The sequence below is a fragment of the Asparagus officinalis genome, chromosome 4, assembly GCF_001876935.1.
Source record: "Asparagus officinalis chromosome 4, Aspof.V1, whole genome shotgun sequence".
In the NCBI taxonomy this organism is placed as follows: domain Eukaryota; kingdom Viridiplantae; phylum Streptophyta; class Magnoliopsida; order Asparagales; family Asparagaceae; genus Asparagus; species Asparagus officinalis.
The window spans coordinates 86932481-86944102 of NC_033797.1; the positions used below are offsets into that span (position 1 = coordinate 86932481).

Consider the following 11622-nt stretch of genomic DNA (forward strand, 5'->3'; position numbering starts at 1 on the left):
CACTCCACCAAAAATGTCTCTTCAGGTCCTTGTACATCTTAGTAGACCCTGGATGTATAGTGTACCGAGTACGATGAGCTTCATCAAGTAACTCTCTCTTCAGCTCGGCACTAGCTGGCATGACTAGTCTGCCCTTCATCCGGAGACCTCCATCTGCTCCAATGATCAAATCAGTCTTAGGCTCCTTGGAAATCTCCTCCTTTCGGATTTGAATCCAAGAGTCTCCCAACTGAGCTCTGACAACTCTGTCACTCCAAGATGGCTGCACTGACACAGCTCCCAAAAATGCATTGGTTCCTCCAATCTCGGGTCTAAAATCAAACTGGCTAAGAGTGATAAGATCCCGATGTAATGAACACCTCAAAGCTGAAACCTGATGTCTACGCTTCCTACTTAAAGCATCTGCCACGACATTCGCCTTCCCCGGATGGTACTAGATCGCGAACTCGTAGTCCTTAATAAACTCAATCCATCTCCTCTGTCTCTGGTTGAGTTCCTTCTGGGAAAAGAGGTACTTCAGACTTTGACGGTCTGTGAATAACTCAAACTGCACTCCATATAGGTAGTGCCTCCATGACTTCAGTGCAAATACCACTGCTGCCAACTCCAAATCATGAGTGGGATAGTTCTGCTCATGCACCCTCAACTGCCGTGAGATATAAGCTACTACCCTCTGAGTCTGCATCAATACGCCTCCTAAGCCTACCAATGATGTATCTGTATATACGACGAATGTCCTGTCGCTGCTCGGAAAAGTCAAAACCGGCGTTGTAGTCAACTTAGTCTTCAAAATATCAAAGGCCTTCTGGCACTCCATGCTCCAAATGAACTGTACGCCCTTCTTCGTAAGGCGTGTAATAGGCGTCGCAATCTTCGAGAAGTCCTGAATGAACTTCCTATAATATCCAGCTAAACCCAAAAAGCTGCGAATCTCTGTCACCGTCTTCGGTGGCTCCCAATCGAGAACTGCCGTGACCTTAGCCGGGTCCACTGCTATGCCCTCTCTGCTGATGGCATGGCCAAGGAATCTGACTTCTGAAAGCCAAAATTCGCATTTGCTGAACTTGGCATACAACTGATGCTCCTGAAGAGTCCTCAACGCTATCGGTAGATGCTCCTCGTGATCCGCCTCCGATCTCGAGTAAATGAGAATATCATCGATGAAAACGATCACGAACTGATCCAAGAAGGGACGGAAAACCCGGTTCATCAAGTCCATGAATACTACGGGTGCATTGGTCAACCCAAATGGCATGACCAAGAACTCGAAAGAACCATATCGAGTAAGAAAGGCGGTCTTGGGAATGTCAATCTCCCTAACCCGCAACTGATGATAGCCAGAACGAAGATCAATCTTCGAGAAATACTGCGCCCCCTGCAACTGGTCAAACAAGTCATCAATTCTAAGTAGTGGGTACCTATTCCTGATAGTGACCTTGTTCAACTCTCTATAATCTATGCATAATCTCATACTACTGTCCTTCTTCTTCACGAAGAGGACCGACGCACCACACGGAGAGTGACTCCGGCGAATAAAACCCTGAGCTAATAACTCCTCCAACTGGGTCTGAAGATCCCTCATCTCAGCTGGTGCCATACGATAGGGTGCGCGGGATATCGGGGCTGTGCCTGGCTGCAACTCAATACAGAACTCCACCTCTCTCACCGGAGGTAATTCAGGTATGTCTTGAAAGACATCCTGATACTCTGAGACAACTCTAGTCTCTAATAACTCAGCACCCTGGTCCCATCGTATCACCTCCTCGATGTACGCCAGAAATGACTTCGCAAATCGGTTGCCCTGAGAGGTGGCTACAATCATCTCGAACCCGTCAGACGCTCGCAACTTGACTGTCTTCGCAAAGCAGTCAATACTAATATGGTAGGAAGACAACTAATCCATACTAAGGATGACATCGAACTCGGACATATGCAACACTATCAAATCAACTATGAACTCCGACTCGTCTAAACTGACGGTACACCTCCTACAAACGCTCTCCAGAAGCGATACCTCACCTAAAGGGGTGGAAACAGATAAGGGGGTGTCTAGAGGCTGAGCTACGAGCTGAAGTCTAGCCATAAATGCATGAGAGATGAAAGAATGCGAAGCTCCCGAATCAAAAAGAATACGGGCGGGAAAGGAATTCACAAAGAACGTCCCCTCCACTACTGCTCCGCTAGCTCCATGATCACGGGGAACTACTGCATAAACCCTGCCCGTGGCTGAAGACTGCTCTGTTGCTGGAGATGGGGAAAATAGGACAATCTGCCCCTGAGGAAACTCCTGAACTGCTCGAACTTGCCCCTCAGTCCTCTGGACTGCTGGCGGTGCCTAAAGCCTGTTCTGCTGGCCCTGACCTCTGCCCTGCTGTCGCTGCTGCTGCTGCTGCTGGTTCGGACCCCTGCCCTGCTGAGCTCCTGCTGGTGCGCTACGACACTCCGATACCTTATGCCCGATCTTGTGACAGTTAAAACAAGATCCCTGAAACTTGCGCTGCTGATGCGCTCTCTAATCCTGCTGGGTCCCTTTTTATAAGGGCCCTTATGCTGCTGCTGATGTCCAGAGAAAGATCTCTTGTTCTTGCCCTTGTCCCCACTCTGCCCTGCCTTGGCCTTCCCTTCCTTATCCTTCTGGAACATAGTACTCTCAATCTCCTGCGAGGTGGCGGCCTCAGCTACCTCCCTAACTGAATAGAATCTCCTCAAGATGAGGTACCAACGGAGATTAGGGTGAAGCCCTGCTATGAACATCTGAGCCTGATGCTCTCCTGTCTGCCACATACCCGTGAAATGTAGCAACTCCATGAACCTACTCTTAAAATCTGCAACTGTCATGTCCCCCTGAGTCAAACGGGACAACTCAAGCTCCTTCCCAGTCCGTGCTGACGAAGAAACGTACTGCCCATCAAAGAAGTAAATAAAGTCCTCCCATGTGAGGGTCATCCTCTGCTCTGGAGTAAACTGAAGTCGGTACCATCTCCCGGCATCTCCCTTCAGGCTGTAGGATGCCAATCTCTGCTTCTGAACTGAATCCACACTGAGTATGTCTAGAATATTACCCACATCCCCCTTCCACTTATGGGCTGCAAGAGGGTCTGGTGATGCCTGGAACTCTGGTGCCCTCATCTTCTGGTACCTCTCTACCATACGGAGCCAAGTCTCCTGCTCTGTGGCTCTATCTGGGACTGCTAGAAGAACAGCTGCAGGCGCTACCTCTGGGTCTGTCTCTCTGATTGGGACGGCTGGTATCCCTTGTGGTGGAACTACTGGAGGTGGTGGTGTCCGCGGTGCTATATGAGTCGTCACCAACTCCTCAATGGCTGTCATCCGGGCAATCATAGGAGCCATGATATCCACCAAATACTGAGGAGCCTGCTGCGGCTCGGGTGGAGTCTGCTGAGGCTCGGATTGAGCTGGCTGCTGCTCAGATGGTGTCTGCTGTGACTCTGCCTGGCTAGCTCTCCGAGTACGAGGTCTACCACATCCTACCATCTCTCTGATCATAAGAAAATGAGTCTTTATGAGTTAAAATAGACCTTTATAAATAACGTATCACATTGAAATTTTCACAACATATAGTATTCACACAAATACTTTGAATTTACACCAAATAGTTATCATAAAAAAAAATTTCTCAAATTTTGAGATATACGCATATATCGTCCTCACTCATACTAGGAACTCCTTACGGAATCTATACATGAATCCTAAGAAACTCTATCCTAGCTCCACGACTCGACACAGGATGATCCAGAGGATATTGGAACTAGAGCTCTGATACCAACTGTGACACCCTTGGGTTCACATAAGGCTGCAGTCCAAGGTAAAACCAAGAATATCAAACTTGCCATGCACCACACCGTGCAACAACATGTTTCACCATCACAATTAACATCTATCTAGTAGAGTCAACAACATGTGTAGGTACAAAAGCAAGTAAAAGATAATACAAGAAAGACTGATGAAATGATAATAATCAAATTAATATCTCATCATCCAACATACAGAAATTCATAGTCAAGGTCTAAGTAGATAAACTGGAATACTCAACAAGTCTCAAATACAAATGTCTGACAAGAGGGAAATAAGGCACACAGCCTTTACAACTTCTAGAACAGACTCTCAAATATCTAAACAAAAGTCTACTATGGAGCTCCAAAAGAAAATATATAACTAAATAGACAGCTGAAGCTAAAATGCATCGCTATCAACCTGCGACTCTCCGGTCTCCTGGCTCATTACCTGAAAGGGGGAGGGACAACGAGCGTCAAAGCGCTAGCGAGTAACATCACAACCAAGCCCAAGGGAACAGGGCTCGTTGTATAAGAAAATACAAATAATACGTAATAGATAAAAAATCATCGATCTAACTAAAGAGGATTTTAGTATTTAGAAATTTACAACACGAGCATAGGTACGTTGAGCGAAATAATCCAAACAAGGAAACCCTCATGTATATACCTTATATCTCAAATTGTATGTCCCTAAACATCAAACCCGAGGTTCTAATATAGAAACAATAATAAAAGAAATACAACAAATATCAGAGCATAAATACGGTGCCATGACATGGCCTACACGAGTATCATGTTATTACTTACATGAATATCATGTCAAAATTTACATAAGTGTCATGTCATAAACTACTGGAAGAAAGTCATATGTAGGGTTAAGAACTATGTTCGATACATGAACTATATACTGTAGTTTCCAAACACATGGAATAAGTGGCAAATGTCCAACACGAGGACTGAAATGGATTATAGTCCAACACGAGGACTTCTATGGATTATAGTCCAACACGAGGACTTCTATGGATTATAGTCCAACACGAGGACTGTGAAATTGTGAAAATGTCACTGAAATACATAGTGAAATCTACTTATATCAATTCACACTCAAATCAGTGTGTAAATCCCCAATTTGTACCCTCAGGTCAGCTATCATGCATTAATACATAGATACCTAGTAATACTGGGAACTAATGTCAGATGATCGAGGCAAATGCTCGAACCGGATGTAAAATATCACAGGAAAATTCTGTGCTCAGAACTGTGCGGCAGTCGACTGCCCCGGTCGACCGCACTAGGAGCAGAAGTTCACTGCTCAGCAGAAACCCTCACGGTCGACCGCTGCGGCATCGCGGTCGACCGGCAAGACATCGCGGTCGACCGCAGCGGTCGACCGCACAGAGGGTAGACATGCTCTGCCCTTCTGCGCGCCCAGCGGTCGACCGTCGCGGTCAACCGCGAGGCAGACAGAAGCCCAGATCTGGGTTTCTGTCAGCTTCAAAACCTGTAAAATTTTTATGTAAACTACACTTTAGCATTTCTAATATGTCATATGACAGGTAAAGATAAAATTTATACATTTAAAATCATTACCAAGATCCCACACATAATCAAACATGATTTATATATTGCTAAATCAATAAAAATCAGAATTTAACTCTTTTTAAAACATTTTCAGAGCTAGATCTCTTCAATAAAGTTCATTGGTGAGCTTTTAAAATCTGAAACATTTGATTTTCATATCATATGTCATAAGGAATCTATTGTATCTATAAAATACGATTTTAGGCCCCATAAAACCAAATAAAACTCAAATTTTAAACATGAAAAACAAAAAGGGTGAAGTTGGGCGAGATGTTACTCGCCTTTGGTGAGAAATAAGCTCCTAGATCTGCAGGACGGTGATCCCCTTCGCTGAAACCCAACAAAAATACGCTGAAAACCTTTGAAATTCCTCCAAAATCACCAAAAATGAAAACTAGGGTTTGAGGGGGAAGAGGGGGGCTAGGGTTTCTGTTTTCAGATCAAAAGAAGGCTCTCTCGGGTTCATTAGATTATATACTAACCCCTCAACCCGACCCGAAACCCGTTAAGACCCAAAACTGAGAAAATAACCTGTCTGCTGTGCGGTCGACCGCCGCGGTCGACCGCCACGGTCGACCGCCACGGTCGACCGTGCAGCGAAAATTTGCCTGCTGGGAGATAATTCATATGCTGGTCATTTTACTTGATTCCTCTCACATAGAATCACTTGATGGTTTCTCAAACACAGATTATCACATTCATCTGATATATATATATGATTATTTATCACCAATGAATTATTTATTACTAATAATTCACATATATTCATTATAAAAGTTACGGGGTTTTACATCAACGTATCTCCCTCTCAAGTCATGTATTTTGATCCATCAACTAAGGTTTGTGTATATAAAGATATTATGTTTATGTTATATTTTTATAAAATGTACTATATACACTAAAATATCATAGCCGAATATGTCTTCAATTTGTAAAAGAGTCATTGATATTGTTATGGCCATCCTATAATTTTGTGCATCTTGATGATAAACACATGCATATACATACATGAAGATACATAAATGCATGCTCAATTTAATAAACACTATGATTAATTAAATATATACATTATTATAAACATTAAATTTTACTTTATGACTCTTTTAAATAATTATCAATCAGATTAACCTAGCATGTAATAGACATTGATTAGCATGCAAGCATATTCATATAGATCCTTTTTTTTTTTTTGGAAAATACATATTCATATTCATTAAATTTTACCTCATGATAAACACATGCATATACATATTCATATAGCTATGAAACAATGCATGTACACAGCTCTCAACGTATCTCCCTCTCAAGCCATGTATTTTGATCCATCAAGTAAGCTTTTTGTATATAAAGATATTATGTTTATGTTATATTTTTCTAAAAGTGTACTATACACTAAAATATCATATCCGAATGTATTCAATTTGTAAAAGTGTCATTGATATTCTTATGGACATCCATATAATTTTGTGCATCTTCATAATAAACACATGCATATACATATGGAAGATACATAAATGCATGCTCAATTTAACAAATGATATGATTAATTAAATATATACATTATTATAAACATTAAATTTTACTTTATGATTCTTTTAAATAATTATCAATCTGATTAACCTATTTTATTTTTCTAGCATGTAATAGACATTGATTAGCATGCAAGCATATTCATATAGATCTGTTTTTTTGGAAAATACATATTCATATAGATTCAATGTTTATTAATGAATAATCATGTAGATAATATATTTATTAATGCATAGTAAATTGAAATAGGAATTACATTTATTATTTTAGTTTTTCTACATGGTGATGACATAAATTTATTACGTTAAGATTCATTTATTAATGTATTAAATGAAAGTAAAGTGTTGGCTAAGTGTTAGGTAATGTGCAATCGGTCACAGCCTAGGTTTGCACACAACAACCAATTTCTTAAATCAATTTTAGTTACTAGGTTTGCACACAACAACCAATTTCTTAAATCAATTTCAGTTAGTTTGTCTTTCTTTTTTTTTTTTTTTGAAATCCACAAATGTGGTGATGCTTTATTAAATCATATCTAAGTTAGTTTGTCTTTAAAAGAGCATTAAAAAATTAATCACTCACTACTCTCATTATCCAACCTACTTCTTTTTCTCTCTATTGAGATAAATATTGTTATAAATTTTTTCTCTCTATTTAGATTAAATAATTTAAGATACTCACTACTCTCATAATGAATTTTAAAATTGTTATAAATTTATGTGCAAATGTTCTTGCAATAGTAGCAAATTTCAATCCTATGATCAACTAGGTTACAAGATAAAGTAAGGTGGACACAAGGAGGGACATCATTATAATAGATAAAGAGTATACACACATGCTTTTATTTCACAATAAATTAGTTATTAAAATATAATGTATTAACAAAAAATTGTCTTCTTTTTCTTACATAGTGGGATAACATTGTGTGTAACTTTATTCAGAGATTTAGCTAAAAATGAAGGATCAATTATTAAAGACAATATCAATGATATAACACTATCATATTTTAAAATATCATTGTACAAAAGTAACATATATTTATTATTGAATTGCAAACTAAATATCAATAAATATCAAATTCTAATTATAACTATGATATAACTAGGGGAGATGTGCATGACTTTGCAAATTGCGTCAACGATATATATCAACCCTGAAATACAGCAGCTTGCTAAGGACATGCAAGAATAAAATTCAAAAAAGAAGAAACAATGTAACTTAATAAATTAAAGTTTTAAAATTCTAAAATTATATGTAACGCTCATTCAAAAGACGATATCAAAAGCAATGATCCTTCATCAAGGCTATTCAGAAATACAGCAAAAATAAAAATTGTTGATATTATGCAAGCATCACAAAAATCATCAGAGGTATAATATTATAAATCCTTTTTTTTATATATTCCTAAGTTTTCTTAGATATCTTTCATCTGCATTTACAATTATTGTTTTTATATTAGTTTTTTCAAATAACAAATTTTCATATTTGTTTTTCTTTTCTAATTTATTTTTTCATTTCTTCTTTTATTTTGTACATATATATAAACTTCGATTATAACTAACTAAATTTTTACAATTATACAGGCACAATTTGGCACCTTTACGGGAAAAATAACTAATATATTAAATAGGAATGAGAATTTGTACTACTCTTGCAAAGGCTACAACAAAAAAGTAAAAAAAAATATTTATGACAAATGTCAAAATTGTCAACAATTCACTAAAGACAGTATACCAAGGTTAAGTACTATCAATTATTCATGAAAGAAAATTGTAAAAATTAAATATAAAAATATCATCTGATGCACAATGATAATACAAAATTTAGGTATGTAGTTAAAATCATAGTAGAAGATGAGATAGATAGTGAAAGAGTGACACTTTTTGACGTAGCAGAAACTTTGATAGGATGCAAGGCTCAGAAATTCAACGCCGATATAAAAGAGGTAACTTCTTACTTTATTATATTTTATACATACAAAACCATATGTTTCATGTATAAGAACATAATTGTTTCCTCATTAAAATAGAAAAATAATTAGAGTTCGTTCTTCCAAAAGTTTATGCTAAACATCGAAAAGATATATAAGTTCCTTATGAAGTTGGATGAAAACTCAAAGGATGAACGTGCACAAGGAAAGATAATAGCAAAAGAAATCCAAATCCAGGAAGACATCACAATCAAAATTGACGATAATGATGCAGTTCTCGAATTACCAAAAAAGAAGATAAAGGTGAAAAATGAATGATCAAGGGACCAAAAAAAATTAACATGACCAATTTTTAATTTTCAATACATTTACAAATCTGCTGAAGTATTTTTAACAAACTTTTCATATGATTTTAAGATGATAAACTGATGAATGTTATTTGTTAGGATAATTTATGAATTATAAGCATATGCACATATAGTTGTTTAATAACTATTACATGATTTGGTTAATTATGCAATTATTAGCTTAAATTTATCATTTAGTTGTGTGAATCTAAATACATATTCAGAGAATACTTGACTTTATTACTTTTAAAATGCATATGAACTTTTTTTTTTATCTTGACTACAAGCAAACTCTTGTTGATGAGTCATTTGCAAGAAGGGTTTCAGCTCATGGACATATCCTCTCAGATTCTATTCAATAGAGCAATGACACAGCTTAGTTTATGTGCCTTGAAGTTAGGTCTTATTGCAGAAGCACATGGGTGCATGTTTGAAATTTATACAGATAGTAGAGTGAAGAAGCTGCTTGCGTAAGGTGTATCTCGAAATCGGTATCCTGAAAAAACTTATGAGCAGGTATGTGCCACATTTATTGCTAATTTTTTATCCAAGCTAATATAGTTGATTTATCATAATAACACCTCTTCCTTAGTAATGATCACAAGAGCCTGTTCAAATGGTAATATCCTTTAGCACGCGCGCAGGCACGCACGCATGTTCTTAAATCCATGCCTTCATCACTTTAGAAGATAATGTTTGATTTTTTTAAACATCTTTACTTCTGATCCTTCCGCAATAGTGATGGCAATGTTTAAGACAAAGCATCCCCAATTGCTATATGAGTTAAAGCTGTACAGAATCCTGCAAGGAGGAAGTATGATTTTTTTTAGCCTTTTGTTATGTCAGTTAGTTATCAGTGACATTTCTAAGTTGTGTTCTAATTTTTGGTCCTTTTCTTTTAATATGGAAACTCGGATTCCAAATGTGAAGCGGTTTGATGTTGAAGGAAACCATAATATCATTGTAATGGATTTACTAGGACCGCCTTTGAAGACCTTCACAATTTCTACAGTAGGAAACAATCACTAAAGACTGTTCTTATGTTGGCTGATCAAATGGTAAGTTTTAAATGCCTCAATTACTTTTGATTCTAAGCATAGGTGACTATAATTTCATTATTTCTGGACTTTTTTCGACAGATCAGTCAGATTTAATTTGTTCTGCAAATTCATTTTTGTACAGGAATATTAAACCAGACAATTTCCTAATGGGATTGGGCAAACGAGCAAATCACGTAATTATACTTTTGTAAAGTTAAATATACTATTTTGTTTCCTTTCATTTGTGATTAAAAGTATACACTTTTGACTATTTATTTTTTGCATTTTCATATATGTTTACATTATAGATTTTGACCTTGCTAAGAAGTATATGTTAGACCCTAGAGGGGGGGTGATTAGGGTCTTATGCTAATCTAATCCGATTATATGCCAATTAAAATTAATTAACAAGTTATCCTAGCAAGTATGAAATACAACAATATATGAGCTAGGATAAACAATATGAATAACGAGATATATCCTAACAAAGAGATATAGGCAATGTACGTGCAAGGATATATAAACTAACACAAGGGTAAACAAAATGAACTAGATAGTGGATGAAATAAATGAGCAATGCACAATTGGCGATATAAGATAAATGCAAAAGCAAATGCGCCAATGACAAACTCAAACACACTCAAATGATCACGGAGTTCGGACCTTCCGTCCTACGTCTCCGCTCCCCACTCCCGGGGACAAATCCACTATCACAACCGGGTTTTCTACGCTCACCCGAATAACGTTTACACCTCACAGTGTCGGTTTTCAACGCTCACCGAACAACGTCACTCCTCACAATCGGTTTTCTAGTTCACCGAAAACTTCACAACACACTCGGTTTTCTAGCTCACCGAAAACCTTACACCACTCACAATGTAACAAATATAAATTTGTTCTCTACAATAGATGAGAACACAATGAAGCACAACTCAATGTTACAATCTCTCACAACCCTAATATACTATGTATGCAAATACAATAAGCTCAAGTGAGTATGTGTAACAATGAGATAATATAATCAAATCTAAACTCAATATAAAAACTAGCTTTAAAGAATGATAATCAAATAACTAAGCAAATGTAAAGCTAGATAGAGTTTAGAAAACTTCTCCAATAGATGACAAGATGGAGAGATGGAGATTGGAGCCCAAACAAGAAGATGATCTCCTCCACTTGTGAAAACAATCTTCAAACCAAACAAACACTAAAACACACTTAAACCCTTGTTTAAAACTCTTTAAACTTGTTTAAAACATTTCTTGAGTACATGAAAACTGAGATCAAAGAGGGTTTTTATAGCCTCCAAGACCTCACCCAAAAACCCAAACAAAATGACCAAAAAACCATTCTGCAACGGCTCTAAAAAGAGCCGTTAGAACTGCAGCGGTCGACCG

The 11622-nt window shown here is 37.5% G+C and overlaps 1 pseudogene; it reads left to right on the forward strand.

Annotated features, from left to right (window-relative positions):
- LOC109839019 overlaps positions 9927 to 11622 on the forward strand; it is a 9753-nt pseudogene continuing 8057 nt past the window's right edge.